This window comes from Hetaerina americana, unplaced genomic scaffold, assembly GCF_022747635.1.
Source record: "Hetaerina americana unplaced genomic scaffold, ioHetAmer1.1.p SCAF_11, whole genome shotgun sequence".
NCBI classification, from domain to species: Eukaryota; Metazoa; Arthropoda; class Insecta; order Odonata; family Calopterygidae; genus Hetaerina; species Hetaerina americana.
The window spans coordinates 29,492,367-29,514,180 of NW_027286181.1; the positions used below are offsets into that span (position 1 = coordinate 29,492,367).

Below are 21,814 nucleotides of genomic sequence, written 5' to 3' on the forward strand. Positions count from 1 at the left end.
CAACCCCAAATGGCAGAGTATTAAACAAAAGGATTGGGAAGAGAAGAGAGCTGAACGTTCATTGGAGGAAAGTCAGTTCACACAGATTCTAATTCCACGCTATCCTCTCTACGCACAAAGGGGCAATCAATATGGGCGATTAACGATGCAGCACAATCGCGTCATCCCCCCCTCTACCGTACGGTACGATGCGGGGCAACGGGAGAGTGATTCCTCCCCATCTTCCTGTCTCCTGCCCCACTATCCTTCTCTGTTCATTCCCTCGAGTCCCCCTTCCCACCCAGATGCGTTCCTTTTCCAGACCACATCCTATGTTCTCTCTCTCACACGCACCTCCTTCTCCAGTCTCCAATTAGCGTGCCGAAACACTTTCGGAGAAATCGAGAGCAATGTGGGATTTCGGAAGTCCGCTGAACCGCAGGTACCGTTGAGATGTAAGAAGGGTTCTCCGCCAGGAACAGAAACTTGTTTTTCCCATTCCTTGGCATTTCCTATTGTACGGATATCCAGTTCCCTTAGTGTGTTCCGGAGGGTTTTAGGAAGGAAGGGATTGCGGAGCCCTAGGTCTCTTATCTATCGCCGTTTCCAGTCGATGGCTGCCGAAAGCGGTTTTGCTATTATTATGGTTGCTGGATAGAAACTAATTTGATACATTTTATAGCTTCGATCGGATCAGTGTTCAGCGAGCGGTTAGGATGTCAGTTTTCAAATAGGTGGGCATCTTTATCTGGAAACGTTAGGCTTTAAGCGTTTATTATATTTTTATCGCATTCCTGTATATTTCACCTGTAGAGTATGTTCCCTTTAAATGTTAGGGAAATAAAATGTAAATCCTCCAATTTCATTTTGAGGAAAAAACTCGCTCACACAAAATATGTGTTAATCGATTGCAATTTATTGATTTTTGGGAAATATTAACGAACCACAGTTACCAAGTCAGACACGATACGAATTTAATCGCATTAATATCATTATCATCTCCTAATTATAATCCTAATATATTGGATCCCATCATTATATTCTGAACCCAATGATGGGAAAATCATGGAGGATGGTAAAGAGCGGAGTACTATCGAAAAAAATGAGAAAATATCAAGAAAGGGACATCAAAAGCAGCAAAAGAAAATATAGGAACTGTTAATGGGAAAATGGCAAAGAAACCACGGATCCCGGTTGAGATGATTACAAAGATAAATAAGAGAAGAGTACGGAAATATGTAAACACAGAGTGAAAGAAAAGGTAGTACAAAGAGTTAAATAATAAATTGAGATGGGCAACAAATAAAGCAAAAGAAGCACGGTTGAGGACGCAGTGCAAGGATATGGAAAATTAGCAGAGGAAGGGTGAAATTGGTGCGCTGTACAGCAAAGTTAAAAAGAGATGGAAAGAATATATAGAAGAACTCAATGGTAAAGAACATAGGCCAACAAGGCTAGACAAGGAAAGGGAACAGGATGAAGGCGAAGATAGCTTAGGTCCAAGCATACAAGATGGGAAAATAGAAAGGGCTTTAAGGGAGATGAAATCAAATAAGGCCATGGGGGTGAATACACATTCCTGTGGAACTAAAAAAAGGTGTAGAAAAATGTGTGAGGAATAGTCTATATGGACTGATTCTTATCATCTATGGGAAAAGAATCTGGCCGGAAGACTGTAAAATCAGTGTTAGTTCATATTCCGCGAAAGATAAAGTCTATATCATGTGAGTACTACGGAAAAAAATTTTGATTTCTCATGCAGCAAGTGGTTCTCAAGATCATCAAAAAATGGATAGAGAGTAAGGAAAATTATTACTTAGGGGATGATGAGTTTGGGTTGGGAAGGGGAGAGGCACCCTTGATGTCATTGGAGCAATGATATCACTAATCGAGAGGAATGTAGAATACAGTCAGGAGGTGTTTGCTTGTTTCATAGATTTCGAAAAGGTGTTCGATAGAGTGAATTTAGAAAAAGTAATGAGTCTATTGCGGAAAATAGGAATGGATAGGAAGGATATGAGGCTATTCCGCAGCCTCTACTTGTGTCAAACTGCTCAGGTGCGACAGGAGAACTGAGAGTCCGGATAGGCAGTGTAATGAAGAGATGTTAGACAGGGCTGTCCAATGTCACCGGTGCTGATCGACGTATTTATGGAGGAAATGATTTTAAAAATGGGAAGAACTGGAGATTGGAATGAAAGGGGAATTCGTAAAATCAGTTAGGTTTGCTGATGACCAAGCTCTAATTTGTCTGTCAGCTAAGGGACTGCAAGCATTGCTTAGTGAATTGGAAATTCAGTGCGATAGATATTGGATGATAATCTATATTAATAAAAAAAAGTTATACGATTTTCCAGAAAGAAAAAGGTTAAGCTAAACAATAAAATAGGAGTGCAAGTACGCATCTCAGAATTGCTTTGGACCAACACGGCCAATGTAGTAGGGATGTAAGGAGAAGAGTTGCGCTTGGCAAAGAGGCTTTCACAAGGAGGAGGGAGTTAATGAAAGGGACGTTGAGTAAGGATGTTAAGAAAAGACTCGTAAAAACTTTAATATGTGCGGTCATAGTTATGTGCGTCGCGGAAACGTGGTCACTGAAGCAGGATGATATACGTAGATTGGAGGCTTTTGATATATGGGTTTGGAGAAGAATGGAGAAGGTGAGATGGACAGAGAAGAAAACAAATGAGGAAGTACTTGGTATGGTGGGCGAGGACAGGGGTTAGTTGGGAGAAATCCTAAGGAGGCAGGTAAAGGGGATGAAGCGGGTATTTACCGGCAGTGGGATGTTGAAGACTGTGATAGAGGGGAGGATGTTGGGCAAACGAGGAAAGGGAAGGAACAGGATAGGGTTGATGGACGGGATGAAGGGAGGAAGGAAGTACTCAGAGATGAAGAGGGACTTGATGTATAGTAGGTTGCTGGATTGTGTTTAGCTTGGAGTCACAAAGCTATTTATTTGGTAGTTGTATCCATCCAAAACCTACCTTAACCGGTAAATTACTTAATAATAATAATAATAATGATAATAATAATAATATTGAATCCTTGGTCTTGGGACTTTGATATAGTTGCTTGTAAGTTTTTCGTCCATCAATAAATAAATTTTATAAACTTCATTACAGACATTAACATAAGGTCACTCCTGATGTGTGTCCCTGATGGGTAAAGAAGCTCTCCTAAGATCCTTCCTTCTATTGATCTTTTACTGACAGTATACCGAACCATTTTAAGACATGTTCTAGGTGCAGGATACCAGGTCTGTTCAAGAATAAGTACAAGTATGTACATGGTATCCCAATGATAGTAAGATGAGTTGATTAAAAAAAATGTATTTCCTGAATTAAATTCATTCACGCAAAATATTCCAAGTAGCACCCTTGTGCGTCCACTCATTACTGCTAGCGGATTTTCCGCGCTTCGTACGCCTTTTGGAAGGTGGGGCCCGGAATGCTGCTAAGCTCACTCGTCACGCCCTGTTGTTACGCTTGCAAAAAGTCGTGGTGACATCCATTCAGCACGGATTTGAGGTGGAGCATTATCATGGCTGTAGGATGGCTGAGGCGGGGGTGCCACGTTTTGCCATGCCAGGAAGTCCGTTACTCCCTATGTTACTCAGAGAGCACTCGAAGCATTAACTTCGCATACACCTTTCTAACGCCTATGTTTTAGGTCACAAGTCGATGCACATCACTTTAAGGGATGCCAAGTTTATCAGAAACCATTCGAGCCTTTAATATGCGATTCATGTCCAACATAGCCTTCACTTTTGTAAGACTTTATTCACTTTTTGAGGTCGAAGGGCATCGTGAACGTTCGGAGTCTTCAGCATCTTTTCTACCCTACCGAAACGACATGCGTCACTAAGAAAACACCCGGTTTACCCATGGCGTCATTATCTTTAACTGCTTAGAGCACGTCATGACTCTTTTTCCCGGTTTTTCCCAGTTTCACGCAAAATTTGATTCGTAGCGCTGTTCTAATAACCATTTCATTGGAGATAATGAGTGATAATAACCATTTCAGAAATATATGAGAGTACTAGATTTTTTAATACTTCTACAGGAATTCCGGCGTTCCGGGAATGGGAACGACGCTGGAACAAGTGTATCGACTCACAAGGGTCCTATTTCGAGGAATATTAGCTTAAGATATGTAAAAGTGTAATAATTTTTTTTTCCTGAGCTCAGTACACTTATTTTCCGGACGAACCCTATAGAAGTTTTGCAAACGTACGATCCGCACTCCAAAATGGCTGGGAGCAAACTGCCACCGGGTTCTAGCCTTTCCTAAGACTCCCTTGCCTCGAATTTAGTCGGAGAAACGCCACCCGTCCGTCCATATATCCGGCAAAAATAAGTACTACTACTCTTGAGGCAGACTTTGTATGTCAATATATAATATCGTCATTTTTGACTTGACAGATGTTATCCGCAAAGAGTTTGTGCCTCAGGAACAGACAGTGAACGGTAAGTTTTACGTGGAGGTCCTCGAAATGCTGCGGAAAAGAGTTCAATGCGTCAGGAAGGGGATATTGGCCAATTGTAGGCTATACCACAACAACGAGCCATCCCACACCGTTTTCCTTATGGCCGAGTATCTGGCCAAGCTCAAGATGGAGCTCAATGTTTCCCCAGCCGTCCCAGGCCCCCGATGTGGCACCGTCGGTCTTTTTTCTGTTCCCAAGAATAAAAAGGAGCTTGAAATGCAACCATTTTGGAACGCTGGGTAGCGTCAAGATGCCATAACGAAGTGCCTGAAAGAGGTTCCGTCGACACCTTCCAGGAAAGCGTACCGCGACGGGCAAAGGCGCTGACAACGGAGTGTCGATGTAGATGGGGGCTATTTTGAAGAATTGATCTGCAGTAATTGTTTATCCTAATTTATCCCATCTAATTTTTCTACAGACCATGTATGTAGAAATAGGGTGTACCGCCGCAGTTCAGAATAGCTTTTTTGTTTCATTCGCTACTGGAGCCGATAGGGGCATGAAAGAGTTTATTGCTCGCGATACTGCCAAAGCTTTCTAAGCGACAAGTTAGATAGCTTTGGCCCACCTACGGATCCTGTCTAACGTGAAAAGATATTTCGCCTCATTTCCTTTGGTATTACTTCTAGACTGAAAAGGATTGGAGGTCTGACTCTTGGGTCTCCTTGTAAAGTTTATATGTTCGTACATTCAGGAATTTAATTTGAGTTTCTAGTCGGACATTTTGAGGGGAGCCGGCCGTCCCTTTTTATCACCATCTTAAGCTCCTCCTTTACATTGTATTGCGTTCTGGATTTAAGAGAGTATTAATTGCATTGCAGAGTCTTGCTTGGTAAAACTATTTGAATTTTATGTGGGCTAATTTTCGTTTGGTGAGTGCAGTGGATTGCGTTTTAAGTGGCGAACGTAACCGAGAAGAAAAACAAGCAAAATAGAGGAAATTAAATACGTCGAAGATATTTACGATTTCGAGTAACTTACTCTTTCTAAATCAGGCGTTAAATGTCTTCTCTTTTAATGGGATCTCATGTGAATGTAAGTTTCCGAGCAGTTACATTTATTTCGCGCAGGTAAATGGAATTGCTAAGCTGAAGAACGAGAAAGATTTATGGGATTGTTAACTGCAATTCCTGCCAAATTAAAATAGATTATTTTATCACTGACTAAAATACTGCCTTTTATAAATTTGAGTTATCTTCATTTTGGCTAAACAGAATTTATTGTAATCTTCCTTTTTTCCTTTTAATCTCCGCCTCTCCAAACATTGCATACAGTCAGCTGTTGTGTTTAACTTAATCTTATTTAGGTGGAATTTAGGATTAAATACCTTTCAAGAAAATTAATTGAGTTATCTCACAGAGTTATTTGCATAAAAAAGAGCAACATTTTTCTCAACGAAATTTATATTCGCCTCAAATTGAAGTCCAGTTCATTTTGGGTGGAAAAAACCGTTTTGAACTTTTGTGTCACAGAGCTCTATTTCTATATAGTATAGCTTCCCTTTAGTGCCCAAATTCTCTCATTCCCCTCTTCTCCTTCCACTCTTCCTTTCCCATCTCAATCTCTTCCTTCTCCACTCTCTTCCATATGCACAGGCTTTTCGTCCTTATTTCCTTCTCTTCCTTCGAGTTGCGCCCCTTTACTTATTCACGTCTGCTTCCCTAGATGGCGGGTCAGGGGAGGTTACTAAATCCTCAGGGACCCGGAATCCATCGGTTTGCGTCGCCCATATAGGTACGTACTGGCTCAGCTAACGTACGGAGAAACGTATCAAGCTGACATCTCTGTGCAGTCTCTCCAATCCACCGGTGCGGTGTTGAAATAATCTCACAATGGCAGTACCATTGAATATATTTACTTTCCTTAGAACAGTGAAGGAAGCTTACTTTCTTTGAAATTCATTTTATCTAAACATTTCCTGGACTATTGCTTCAAATAACAGACTCCTCGTCAACTTCCTGTTGAATGACGTATGCGCTTCTGTAATTACATGCATATATACTTATATATATTATATATATACTTACATATATATATATATATATATATATATATATATATATATATATATATATACTCGTATAATTATTATTATTATTATTAGGTAATCTACCGGTTAGGGTAGGTTTTTGGATGGACATAATTACTAATATATATATATATATATATATATATATATATATATATATATATATATATACCGTGTGAGTGTCCTTTTAAATGTTGCTATTCTATTCTATTGGTGTTATATTGTGTCAGCCCATTATATATATATATATATATACTATGTGTATATATATATATATTATATATATATATATATTATATATTATATATATATATATATATATTATATATATTATATATATATATTATATATATATATATATATATATATATATATATATATATATATATATATATATATATATATATATATATATATATATATATATATATAAAGGTTCTAGACGGAGGAGTAGAATAATTCTTCTACAGTAGATTTATAAATATATATCCTGGTGTTAAAATGCAATTATTACTTTAAACTGTTCTTTTAAAATCAATGCGAAAACTCCATATACAGAACTCTTAGTTACCAATGTCCTTTGTTGAAATGACAAATTTACCTTTTTCGTCATTAATTTGATTTAATTTTGATTAGTTTAATAATTAGATTAATTTAATTGTAATTAATTTGGATTAGGTAAATATCGAAATTTTTTGAATGACTCCGAGAAGTGTGGAACTGGGTGAATGTCACAGCTTCTCCTAGGATCCGGCAGAGAAAAGAAACTTTTTATCGTAGTTTGTAACTTATTTGATCTCTCCTTGGCCTCTCGTATTTCTGGAGCTCTATTCATTTTGGCTGTTCTTATTATGCCTGCTGTTCATACTTAATTGCGCATCTATTACTTGCTTCATTAATACTTTTGTATTTATGTTGCTATTATTTTTTGAGTTTTATATATATGGATTATTGCCATCAGGTTTATGTATAACATGTGGCTGAATATTCTCCTAGAATAATTTGAACTTAACTTTAACTGAACCTATTTTTCATACCAACTTACAATGTGATTTATATGTACAGATTAACATACATTTGCGATACTCCTGTGAATATACTTGCACTTTCATTCTGAGAAAAATCTTGAGGACGAATAACGAGCGGGGATAGCTTTTAATATAACCACATCACTTCAATCTCCGTTGTAAGCATTTTTAGTTAAGGACTAAGAGCAAACACATAATAGTGGTCCACCAAAGTGTTGGTGCTGAAGAAAATTAAAATATTCGATCTGAATGGTAAAAAAAGAAAATAGAAGATAATTTATCACCGAAGAAAAAATGTCAATTGACCTGGAAATTTTAAAGAGTTACATTTATTTAGGTAATATATCACCTGATAGCCCAATGGAAAAATATAAGGAATGCAAAAAAAAAGGAAGATCTGGGTTTAAAGAAATGTGGAACAAGTTTGAGAAATGGCAAATATGAGAAGATTTTTGAAACAGAAGAAAGAATTGGGCAAGGATGCAGGAGCTTGCGGAAGACCGGAGAGAGAGAGAACTCTTAAGAAAAATGATTATCAGTTAAGACGATCGATAATTTGGACGTGAAAAAGCTCATTGGAACATTCGTGGCGCTTGTCTCAACAGCTTAACTAAGAGTGGAGATATATTTGCCTCTTAGCAGTGGAGCACTCTTTGCAAAAATTCGTATTTATTTACGCGTAAAAGTGATTCCATTCCCTCGCGGAAAATGTCCCCTGCCATCGCCGACAGAGCTCCCGGAACTGGTAGTATTTTCCCTCGCCTTTCACTTCCATTCGCCTCACGGCCCGTCGCGTTGTCACGTTCGCCATTCGTACAGATTGCTATTCGCATGATGTCCCCTGGGACATGAGAATCAGGAAAAGAAAGACAGAATGCCCAACATCGTGTTAAACGGGTCTCCAACCATTTTGACGTTGGTTGTGGAGCTCTTTTTATCTTTCTCTCTTGTTCATATCTGCCACTCCTCTTCGGGAATCCGGTAATGAACGATTTCTCTTACGATAGGTTCACTTTTTTATGTGTCGAAGCGCAAAATCTACTACAAACATTTGAGGCTAACAAAATTTGCCATTTCTCTGAAACGCAAGAGGAAATTTCACTCTTTTAGGTTTAAACGCGCCGATACGTCACTGTATATATTCTCTCTCTTGCCATTTTAATCTGGCTTTAGTGATGGAAATAAGAAAAAGACAGCGAAATTGGACGGTGGAAATATTGAAAGGTAAATCGATGGCCGTGAAAGGAGGGAGAACATTGCGTAAGCTGGAGGAGAAGAAGAGAAAGGAAGCGGGTATCTCGACTTTATAGACAGTATCAGGACAGGCAGAAGTGTCGAAGAAACGAAGAAACAAGTACACAAAAAATGGAAGTTCTCACAATGCATATGTAAAAGTAAACAGTTTGGGACATTTGCCTTTAAATAGGTGGAATACCTAGAATTAATTATAGTAATCTGGCTTTGGTGAATTTCTCCCATTTCATGACACTTTGATAAGCATGTAATCGGTTTTTTTACATTATGCTTCAAATAAATTTGTTCCCGGAAGTTTTCATATCCGAGCGTTGCATTCATTTAGTCAATATATCGGTTTAACTGAGCCGTAACTTAAACCATTAAATAGTTCCCATACCATCTGATGCGTACTGATCGACGCTTACTCTTTCTTGACTATACTATATTCTATTGCTTGTGATTATAATGTATCAACTCTTTAACTGCTTTTTATTTCTTTGATTTAGGACGTCTTTTTTAAATTGCTTTAAATTCAGTGATAAATTTGTATGGGTGTGTATATTTTGCAAATATCTTATGAAGCTCTAAGGCATGATATGTTAATACATATCAGATTGAATTAACAAAGAAAAATGCGCATCATATGATCGCATGTATGATTAAGTATATCTTAGGAGAAATTAAAAAATTGAATATATTGTTTTTATTTTGGTTGCTTACCATTAAATGTAGATTTCAGAGAAAAATGCGCAACCACATGATAACTTGTTTATTCTGAGTTTTTTTGCATACATGATGTACTATTATTAAAATTATTATTGCTTGTCTAGTGTTTGAGGTAGGTTTTGAATTGGCACTCACTGACTATCACTATATCTATTCCCTATCATTATATCAAATGTCATACTCTAACGCCCCACACTATATTATTCAGTTCTGCAATTTGTTATTCCTCCTACCTCTCTTCATCCCGTCCAAAATTCCTATTTCACCCAATACTTCGTCTGTCAAGCTTATCTACCTCCATCAAATTCTTCAATGGCCTGTATTATAAGCCCCATTTACAAATGGAAACAAATTGAAAATAACAGTAAAGGAAGCAACCGTAGAACCGACAAATTTAAAGATATCTATCCCCACCCTCGCCAACGATCAAGGATCAGAATTATAGCAAGAGGCATATTAACGCGAAAATGTCTATATATATATATATATATATATATATATATATATATATATATATATATATATATATATATATATATATATATATAGCCTAATATGTTGTCATTATTTTGCTCAAGGGTTATTTTACTGCTTTTCCTAGTATCAGCTCATCTCGAATGCGTAAACAAGTGCATTTTTACACTTAGATACCCTCCTGAATGTGGCAGTTGTAAACATTATTTCCATTATTTTAATCAGTTGACACATTTACTGATAGACAATATTTATGAACTCTTGATTTTTGATTTTGCATGCCTCCTTGTGTAGAATCAACCCCTCACAAACACACGCACACCCTAGCTGTGGCTTGAAGGGTAATATGTAGATGTAGGTTGCTCGGTGAATTTTGATGATCCCTCTGTTTACCTTGATTCTCTTTCCATAATAACGTCCTTGCTAGGGCGTGTAAGCTCTCTATTCCACGGGAATAGTGAACTGATGGCTCACTACTGGAATATAACCACCTTCTTTCGTTATTTGTCCCTTTTTAGATTCTCACAAAGGCTATACCTCCATTGAAGCCTTCATCCGATCTTGGTTCACTTGCGTCTTTCCCGAATAACTTATCTTATCTTGTTCTCAAGCGAGGGTGAGGTTCCACATGCAAAGTTCCCTTTGACGTCGGAGGCGGTCTTTTTGAATCCTTAGAAACAGGCATGTGGCTGTACCTTCCCTCGGAGATCTTGATAAAATACTTTATAATCAGCACATGTCACATTTCTCACGTCGTTTAATCTACTTTCACCTCAGTTTACCCTCTACCTACCTGACCCTTTTTCTTATCATCTAGTGGTTGTATGCCAAATGTTTTCTTGCAAAAAAATGAATTCCGGCCTCAGTTCTCTATTTTTAGGTTTTTACAGTCAAATGGAGCGCTATATTTAGTTTCTTTAGTCTCTGAAACCAAACGGGGATTTTGAGGCTCTCCCTGGGTTCAACTAAGTATTAATAAGGAAAGGTGGAAAAGGAGTTTCCCCGATCACACATTTCCTTTTTTCATTGCGGAAGCAAATACAAAAAAATGGCATGATATATTGAGGGGGTTCCTGGTCTAGCTTAATCCCTCTTTAATATTCTTATTTAATTAACAGCAATTACATAACACGAGAGAAAGAAATATCAAAAAAGATGACATAATAGCATTAAATTACAAAAGTAATTTAGAACCCAAATTTAGTAAAAAAAGAGACAATAATTAGTTTTGAAATAAATATAATATTTTATGATAACACTTCAGTTTACAGAGTCATACAAGAGTTTATCATCGTACACTAGACAAAATAATACACAACTAAAAAAAGAATTACATACAATTTTATTTATACAAAAACAAACGCTACAATTATTAATTTTATCAAACTTTATTGTACCATTATCAAATTTTAAAGTACCATTTTGAATAATTGGTTGCAGTCATGCTTAAGGCAAAATAGCGCAATCTCACGCATCTCGGTTTTCTTATGTGTCATGCTGTGCCAAAGTTCATGTCTGGGGTTTTCATACTGTAATCACTCCTCTATTCTATGCTTAGCGGTGTCTTCTGTTATGCAGGTACTACATAGATTAATCCTTGATTTTCCTATTTTATTATTCCCGTTCAACTGTACGAAACTGGGACAGTCTTGCGATGCAACTTTGTTAACACGTATTTCACAGCGCTGGTTGCATTTGTTGACGTTAAAGCTTGGCCGTTATAAATTGTGGAAAGGCCTCGAGGACTTATTGTTTTCTTGCATAATACAAACACACGGGTGGATGATTTCATATGGAATATTTAATTCTTTTGTATTCTATCCTCTGAGCTTTTTTATTTTCGCAAAAACTCTCATTATGGATATGATTGTCTAGCTTGATAAGTAAACCACCGATCAAGGTAGATTTTTCATTGATTTACGGTGTGAGTAGTGCTAAATTCCTAGCCCCACCTAACAAAACGATAAATTAATACTATAAAACCATTATGACAGGAGTAATTTTTCCAGTTCAGAAGCTTCATGCCTCTCTACATTCCGTTCAACATACCTTTACTATTTTACCTTATTCTCCTTCACCCAACATTCTCCCATCTAGGTTCGTCTTCAAAATTCCATCGCCGCTCATTTTGCACCGTATCCACACACTATATGATACACAACACTTTAAAGCCTATTTCAAAGTGTAAGTCAGACTTTATATGCCGTCATGAAAGAAACAAGAGGCCGCAGTTACCTTCCCTTCTATTACTCAGTCCGATTCATCTGAGAGCCCCTGGAGGAATATCGGTAATTCCGGGCTATTTCCCAATACCCTGCTACACAACAAACCCTCATTCTGGGGAATTATTGAAGTGAAACCCCTTAAGACTCGGTAGTGTGAATTTACCTCTTAGAAAAATTCCACCTATTCTGAAAAACCACGCTGATGCGTTGAAACCGCTGTTCAAAATATTTTAGAGTTGTTTGCAAAATTACAAAGAAACTTTCCTGTATACATGTTTGAAACAGAAGCCAAACGCTGTCCTTAATGTTAGTTTTTTCAAAAATTTAATTATTTTCATTTCTGTTCGGGAGACTGGATTAAATTTTCTTCTGAATGTAAACAGCGATTTAATTTATTCCATTCTTTGCATCAGTACCAAATTTTATAGCGTTTAAAAAAAGTGATAAATAAAAAATGGTGTATTTTCAAATTAATTATTTGAAGAACTTGCCAAAATCCAATGCATCTAAACCTTATTTTTTTGGAGACAGCCTGCGCAATACCAGGTTAAAAATTATATCCAAGAGCGGACTACTGAGTTTGAGAGAGTAGAGCAAGCATGGATAACGCCATTGAACTCTTAAATTAACTGCAGAAGCCTCAACGATCGATAAAGTTGTCAACCCATTTAACCCATAGAAAGGTAATCTAACAACGAATTTGCGCCAAACGGACCTCAACTGAAATTAGTTTACCATATACAAATTTCAACGCCTATTAAAGCGCTCGACGGCATTTCAACAATAAATTCTTTGATAATCCATTTCGTTTTGCCTGTGGGCTCCTTTATTACCTTTTGGTCAAAAAATGTTTCAAAACCCTTTCTCAATAACGGCTACAATTTTGGCCAGCAGAATTTCCGGAAATCCATTTAAGCCGCGTAGTGGCATTTAGAGATTCATTCAATTCCTGGCCCAAATCATATTCCACAAATCGCTTTGAATACCATAATTCAACTGCTTTACCCTTACTTCCATGAATCTGTACACTTTTCGTCATGCTTCCTTGCAGAAATTTCACTTCTAACATCATTTGAGAACATGCACAATTTTTTCTGCTTCCAGGGCTGCTCGAAAACTCTCCCTAAAAATCTAATGCCGTTTCACGTGAACAGCGAGAGAATGACTATTTCTGTCGTATTCAGTTTTTCCATTAGCGAATTTTTCAGCTTATAGTTTGTTAAAACGGTGCCCTATTCTATTTTCTCATTGTGTCACTGTCATTATTATTCCATCTACTTCTAGTCATTTTATAAATACTTATCAAACTGAATCAAAGTTTGAAAACCTTTAATATGGGGATCGGGATGTTGCGGTGGCTAACGTACTGGCTCTCCACCAAGAATGCCCGGGTTTAAATCCCGAAGGTGGCAGATATTTTTCAGTTGTATCCTAATCCATACTTGAGGTGCTTTGCGGAGAGCTCTTTCAGTGAGTACGCCCGTCTGTCCGTAAGATGGGACGTTAAGTAGGCGCCTTGACCCCTTGGTACCTTTCGTTGAGAGTCGGGTAATGCTGACGGTGGGTTTTTCTCCACCCTTCATCCTTTCCTATCCATCCCTAATGGCGCAAATGACCTCAGCTGTCAGTCGTTTCCCCTAAAACCACTGCTACCTTTAATATTTTGTCAGGGTATTCAAATAAACATTCGTATAAATAGTCGGTTCCCTGAGTAATTTATTAAGTGAGCATTTTCCGGAAGTGTAACTTATAATTTGGAGGTATACCGTTTAAGGCGAGTTTTGGATGGACATAGACTCAACACGCCTACATTTCTTAGCCTCTCCTAACAAGACGTCTTATGTTACCCCTTGTAATAAAACTGGCCAAAGGTCATTTTCAGGAGCTGCTTCTTTTGATGGAAAAATAAATTGCTATCAAGAATTGTTTAGAGCTGTTTGCCTACAGTGTTTAGTTTCATTTATTGTAACTTAAATAATGGGGTCCTTACTTATTAGTTCTTCCTACTTATCTCTTATTTTATATTAGCCTTGCTATCCCCCGTTGTAAAATTCTATTTGTAGAGAAGAGTAATTAGAATTTACCAGGGCCTGTCTTCATGGGAGTCTATTATTAAAGTAAAAAAATTATTCATTGAAACTTCATCATCGTCATTGAACGTCATCATTATTCATCCGTGCATGGAAATGATGAATAATAGAAAAAAATAGATTTGATTTCAGAATTTATTCACGGGCAAGACTTTCGATATAAAGTGAAATCATTTGTCCCTGGCACAACTTTATGGAAACATTGATTGTTTATGTTTTCATAATTTGTAGGCTTCATCAGAATTACAAATGAGTAGTACAACTCGTTTCTTTATGCTGCATCGTATAAAAAACCTTTAATTTCACTCATTATTTTGTGAAAAAAATGCTCATTATTATTCATGGATATTCGGTAAAAATTTTTATCTCACCCTTAAAACGTAAAAGTTTATTCTTTCACCATAGTCTTTCACCGAACGCTTGTGTGATTGCAATATACGACTGAGGTTTCTCGAAATGTGAAGATATATTCACATAAGGAAAATGCAATGGAAACAACCACACATTCCAGACCGTCCAGTTTATCTCATTTTTCCTCCTCCGATAGGTCGACTTAATGGGTGGGTGGGGGGGGGATTTCACGACCTCAGTCTTGCCGAAGTTAAAACGCTTGTTTTCTCGTCGTTAATGCTTCCGTGTCCAATTTCTTTCTCAGTTTCCCTCCTAGGGTCCGGCCCCTTGTTTCCACTTGTCCTCGCATTTCGCGTAAAAGAAAGATGAAAACTCTCTCTCTCTCTCTCTCTTTTTTTCTCTTTTCATCCTCATTCCCTCTCGCTGACGCGAATCTTAGGAGTGATGTCCCTTCATCCCCATTGCAAAGCTGTTTTATTATTTTTTTAAGCGTCGCAGTCGTTTCCATTACACCCGCGAAATCGCACTGTTTTAGAATCCGTGTCATCGTAGTGCCGGCATCTTTGTGTGTGTGTGTGTGAGTGTGTGTCTGTCTCCCACCTTCGTCGTCCGCCACCCCACCCAACCAAAACCGCACCCCATGTTCCTTTATTTTTCCTTTTATGCGTGTAACTTCCCAGGGCGGGGGAGGGAAGAAGGAGGAGTAGGAGGAGGTAGGTTGGGGTCTTGCCGAAAAACGGCATTGTGAGTGTGAGTCGACCGACCGACCATTTCGTGAGGCAGAACGGTGTTGGGGACCAACCAAAATAAAAAAAATAATAAAATAAAAGACCTACGAAAAAATTCTTTCTCTTCCCCTCTCAACCGGTAAGCGGCCATTACCATCTTATCTCCTCCTCGTTCCCTCCCATCCCATCACGGCTCTATTCGAGTCTCCCACTCTGGCCTTTCTTTCCTTTTACTTTCTGACCTTTTTATCTTACATCCCTTGGTCTTCCCTTCTTGTCTCTAACGGCTCGAATAGCGGCTGGGTCTTGTTCTCCCATCCCCCTCCTCGAACACAGTCTCTTCCCACCGAGTGCTCTCCTCTCTCCTAGCCGGTGCCCTCCCAATCTTCCAACTCACCATAATCGGCTTCTAGAGACGCCCTTTTGAACCCACCTGGGCCTTCCCTAGCACGCATGCATTCCTCCTCTCTTGACTTCTTGTTTCTCTCTTGAGCGATGCGTGTGTAATAGCACATGTCTAAGGGTGGTAAAAGTGTTGTATAGGAGAAGAGAGTGAACGATTTGACTCCATGAAATACGTGATCCGATAGGCTAAATCAACAAATATTTCAAGTTGGATTAAATGTAAAATTTGTGGATTTCACACATTTTTTTAAATTAATGCTCATTCTCATCCACCTCGGCAGCAGCATAATTTGGGATGGACGAATTTCTATCGATACAACGTGAACGATAGCTCAGGTTAAGTAGACATTCATCAAGAAGATGCAGCTGCTATGAACTCAAATGACCTGAGGTTGCAGATAAGGAATAAGTTCTTTCACAAGTTCGTATAGAGCATCGCGTGTTACTGACATTGCACATTGCATGAGAGTAACAGCAAGTAATTTAGGTCTTTGAAACAAGGTTCTAGGGTAGATACAAATTAAAGGAGATTAAATGGACAGGCAAAGAGAGGAACAACGAAGTATAAGCAGAACAGGAGAGGAAAGTTACTGATTGAGAATTCTATAGTGAAGAAGAACTAGATGAATTTGCCTGGAGGATCAGTGCATTAGGTAGAAACATATGTTAATGATGATATACTATATACGCAAGTATGCCTAAATATATATTTTAAGTAGTTAAGGATATGTTTAACAAGAAAAATATCACTCTTGTGGCATGAATTTACCAGAAATACTAGTGGTACAATTCGCATTTTTCTTGTTTCTCATAAGTGTTTACTAGTTCGTTGCATGTTAAATACTTCTCTTTTCGTGAGGCTTATGCATGGTGCGTGACTTTGTCTGTTCGTGTGTTATAGATGCTTGGTGTGGATACACCTTCTGCCTCATAACTTCTCGGTGGCTTTCAGGGTATAATACAGATGTAAAGAATGCAATAAATGAAGACAAAGTGACAAGGACTGAGGAAAAATTAAAAATGACGTAAAACAGAGAAGCTATCAAGAAGCAAGGGAATACAAACTGAATAGAGCAAAAAATGACAGGATGGAGAATGACAGTGAAATAGTTTTGAAGTTGAAATAGTGATGGATTAATGGATTTATTGATGATAAAGATGATGATCCTAAAACGGCTGACACGTTGAACAGACGTCATTGACTATAGTTCTATTTTAAATAAAAGTATGAAATCTACGCTCTTATTTAATTCAATGGCCCATCTTTTGCCATCTCTCCTAAAAATTATATTTGCCGATATGTTCTCGCAGGAGAAGGATGGCCCAGAACTCTTTTTAATTCATGGGTTTCCTTAGCGGCGGCTTTTATCATATTGCCTGAATACAATTGCTCGTCAGTTTAGATATTTTAAGACTTGCCGGCAAATCAATCCCTCCATATGCTCTTAATTCCCTCTATCTTAAACTCTTCGTATTTTCTGACCCATTTTAAAGATGATCTTAATCCGTCCTCTTTGACTTATACTTGATGCTGATGATGTTGCAAAGTGACTCTTTAATATCTTCTCTCATCTCTTGTTCCACTCGCTTCGTATTTTTAATAACACCTTACTTTGTTCAAATTTATTTATTGTTTTAATCTCATTTACTCTCTCATTTCCTCTTCATGAACATTTCTCATAAACCTTAGAACTAAATTTATCTTCTTTTCTTTAGTGCAAAATTTATAAATTTTAGTAGTATCTATGCTCCGCAGTGTAGTATGGTATTAAGCTTTCTTTTTCACAATTTTTTCGCAGTGCCGGTAATCGACTTTTGATTGCGGCATCTCTTGGCAATATCAGCGCGTTTGAGCCTGTTTGGTCTTATGGAAAAAATAGGTATTGTAAACAAATAATAATAATGTGAATAAAAATTATTGATTACAGGTTTAAAGAATCGACGAAGAAAATTTATGTAAATTTCAATGAAATATTTATGCAAAATCCAAGTATTATACGAAGGACATGCACCAGATTCGCCGTCACCGTCACCTTTGAATGAAGTTCAAAAGATCATTTGAGTTCAGTGCAGTGCATCGTTTGAGAAATATTAAAAAAGTTTGTCTTAAGTGCTACATAAAGGTTTCGTTGACTGTTACACATTTAATTTCCATTGATAGAGCCATCTAATTCAATTGGAAAAAAATACTTCATATATAATTCTTTTAAAGTACTTTCTGTACTAAATTAGACTGCAAATACTGAGTTTTTCCGTAAAATTACTTCATCTTTTAATGCTTCCTTTTGAGGATATAATGGTCTCGTTGTCTTCATATACACTTTTATGGTCAACATCGATGTTTAAATCATAACTGCCTCTGTTGCTAATTAGGAAGATCTTTATTTCTCCCCGAAGGTTCGCAAAAACTTTAAAATGGCTCGCTTGCGATTAAAATTACTTCGAAAAGCCAAAATGTACGTAATTTGTGAGTGATGACAGATTACGCCCACAGAAACGTATGCCGCGGAAGTTCCGATGAATAGCTCGGTGGCTGGTTATGAAACGGATGGCGTATCATCAAAAGGGTGCCCAGGGTGTAATTAACACCAGGAGACACGTTTCATTCTTTATGAATCGCATACTGACCCATTAAATTCAGTTTTTGCAGTGATGATGATAGCAGCGCGAATCACGCATTGCGATTCATAAACGCTCTTCACTTGTTTGAAGCACGACGTTATTTATAGAAAAAAAGAAAATTGCAAATTGGCACGGTTTGTTTGACGCAAATTCAGATGGTGACGAGTATTTGTTTATTATCCATTGCTTTTGTGAAATTGACGTCAATAATGCGGCAACCCATACCCAGTAGCCTCTCCTGTTTATTTCGCATATTTCGCTTCATCAAACCCACGCTCCGTAACTACGCACTCTTTAATTTTTTGTCCGCGGCTATTAATTTCATTTTTTTATATTTCGCAAAGCGCCTAGAATTATTTCATTGTAACTGAATATATTTCATGTTTTGCTTACTCTTTGTACACAATACTCGGCATTGCATATTTAATATCATTTGTTTTACAACAAAATTTATAGTTTTATAAAATATCCTGTTTAATTTTTTACTCGCGTTATTTTCCTAAATTGTTTAATTTTATGACGTAATGTTTTTTTACCTTAGTTTTTGGAAATTTTTATATTTTTTCAATTTTGTATTCTACAATATAACAATACCGTGTTTTATATTTTTGAATTAGGTTCGAAAGGTTTTAAAAACTGTTTTTTCCTCAATATTAGTGAACAATTCTAAACCCATCATATATGCTATGAAATTTACTATAACTGAGACATCCTCTGTTGTTACCTAGGATAAGCAATCTAATTGCGTTCGTTGTTCTAAAATGGCAAAATATTTTTGGAATTTTGTAGCCAAATGAATATTTTAGGTTGATATTATGAAATTTCATACATTTATTTAAAAATTTATGTTAATTCCTGTGGATGATATTGTTTTGATATGTTCAGGGCTCAGGTTTTATGTTTGTTTTGTTTTCTCTGGTAGAGGTAGGCTTAGCTAAGATATTTTTCTCTGCATTTTCTTTCAATAATTAATTTGGGATGAACTCAAGTGACATTTGGGACCAATGGACCTTTATGTTACTTTTCTTAGCCTATCCCTAGGTGTATTTTCCATCCTATTGTCTCCTTTCGTCTTATCTGTTAAGATGTTTGTGCTCGACTACAGTCGAACTATTAGTTTGACTAAAATAGATACTATAGTATTTTATCAAATTTTCTGATGTTTTATCCAATTTTTAATCACGAAGTGTAGTTTTGTCTCTCAAAATTTTATTTATTGTTCTGAATGTTGTATTTGTCAAAAGAATACTATTTGCCATCACAAATATCCCCCTTCTCAATCTCTCTCTCATTCTCTTTCGCGCTTTTGTCCGCCCACCTCTCTCACTCTCTCTCCTTGGCTCGGCCGCTTGACCGTCTTCATGTCCAACCTCCTCCGGGGTCCAATTTCCCCCATCAACTCTCATGAGAAAGTTGAGTTTTGTGGCCAACATCCACCTACCTATCATCCACCTCCATTTCCCCATCCCTCCACTTCCACCACCACTTCCACGGTCGCGCAGGGAGTCGTGGTGGGGATGTGAAGTTTAATCGCTTTCTTAGGCCCTCCCAACCCTTAAATTCTCCCTTCCTTCCACCGCTAACCTTTTGAGCGGACCAACGTGGTTCCGTGCTCGGGGGCCCGCCGCTTAATTTCGCCACTTAACCTTCATCTTCCGACCCTTGCTTCCCGTGCGGCAGTTGAAATTCGCCCCTTGACCAACCCCAAACTGCGGGCGCAATATGAATGTTTTCCTCTCTCTTTATTTTGCTCTGTAATTGAATCTCGAGGAATCTGATGCCAAGCTACAGAATACCTTGTAATTTTGGAACGCAAAATCCCCTTATCGAAGACCTTGCTCGCGATGGTAATCTACAGTTACTCGTATATACGCTGGAAATTGGTAGAGTTACTATTTTTAAGCTCTTGAGACCCTAAGTGGATTATAGTGGGTTAAGTGTTACCAGGCAACACGGAATGTTTGATTGATGTTCCTTTTGTTGGTGCGATGGGATATCTTTTATTACTATTGGGTAATATGGTGGTTTTTGGCTACACTGCAGCGGTGGTGAAATTTTGAATTGGATACTGAAATTAAAATTAGTCCACAAGATCACTAGTGGTGGAAGAGTCAAGAGAAATATAGTAAGCTGCTAAGGATTGGTGCATGAGCATTAGTAACAGGATAAATGATTACCAGCTGCAAAAAGTACAAATGTGGACATGAGGAAGGTGCTTGGTAAGGACCTGGTACTTGCAATTCCTACCAAACACATTTTTGGTGGATGTCAATGCAGCAAGCCATTCATTAAGAGTTATGCATGAAGCCTGTTTTTATGTGTATATGAAACTTGGACTATTTTAGCGATCGGGAATAGAAGATGAGAAACGATAGAAATGATGTACTAGAGAAGACTGATGACTATCAAATGACTAGAGAGAGTAATAAATAAGAAAACACTTCAGTGAGTGACGAAGGGAAAATCTTTTGGAAAATATTATAAGAAAATTAGGAAAAAATAACTGGAAGAAAGGAATACATACATGTATTTCTTTCTTATATTTATATATAAGAAAGTAATGAATTATAATTAACTATCATTGGAAACTGTCGATGCAAGGATCTTCGAGAGATTGGCATTTGACAGGATAGATTGAAGAGTTCATTTAAACTTATTCTCTGATTAGTAACCCCAATTTGATGTTGATGAAAAATAAAAGCCTTCACGGGTAAATGGTTTTTCTTATAGGACATTTATCGCAAGTGGGAAAGTTAAACAAGGAAAAAGGGTTTAATACAGAAGAGAAAAAGAAATCCAATAGTCGTTTTGATAAAAATTTACTCTTCTTAGTCAAATAATCTGTTTTTTCCCATTTTTAGTTCCATCTTTTATTCAAGGATAATATTCCTTTAAGATTGTAATTTTATGATTTTTATGATGCAAAAGTAAAGTCTGTTAGGCTTAAAGGGGACCTTCCAAAATTTAATTTTCCTGGAGGTGATATACCATTTTTGAATTTGAAAGTAATGGATTTGTATTGGATTGCATATAATATGCGTTAATTAATGAACGTTAGCAAACATCTTAATTTTACCAAAACTTCTTTTGGACGGTGCCACCACCTTTCCCCATGCAAGCCAGAGCTTGCTACAGTTGAATTCTTGATTAATATATTTTTGTAGATAAAATCATAGATTTTCGGTAAAATGAATTATTGACTTGAAATTTCGTTTCGTATTCTGCGGAAGGTCAAACTTGTGTCACAGCCTAGGGAAATCCCAACTTTTTAGGATAATTGGTTTCTTTTCTAAGCGGGTTTTTTATTGGTGTGGGATGACTGTAACGAAATGTAATACGAAGTATTATACTGGTAAGAGACCCAATGGGAGATGTATCTCGTATTCAGAGTTCAGAATGCAAAAATTTCAAATATTGAAATATTCAGGAAAT

The 21,814-nt window shown here is 37.3% G+C and overlaps 1 long non-coding RNA gene across 2 annotated transcripts in view; it reads left to right on the forward strand.

The window, feature by feature from the left end:
* LOC139700839 (uncharacterized) overlaps window positions 1–21,814 on the forward strand; it is a 396,632-nt gene that overhangs the window by 85,139 nt on the left and 289,679 nt on the right. Inside the window, exon 3 of one of the 2 annotated variants that reach the window (XR_011703894.1) lies at window positions 17,560–17,640. The exons of the other annotated variant lie outside the window; for it this stretch is intronic. This is a non-coding gene — a long non-coding RNA (uncharacterized lncRNA). The remainder of the gene's footprint in view (window positions 1–17,559; window positions 17,641–21,814) is intronic. 2 annotated transcript variants of the gene reach the window in all.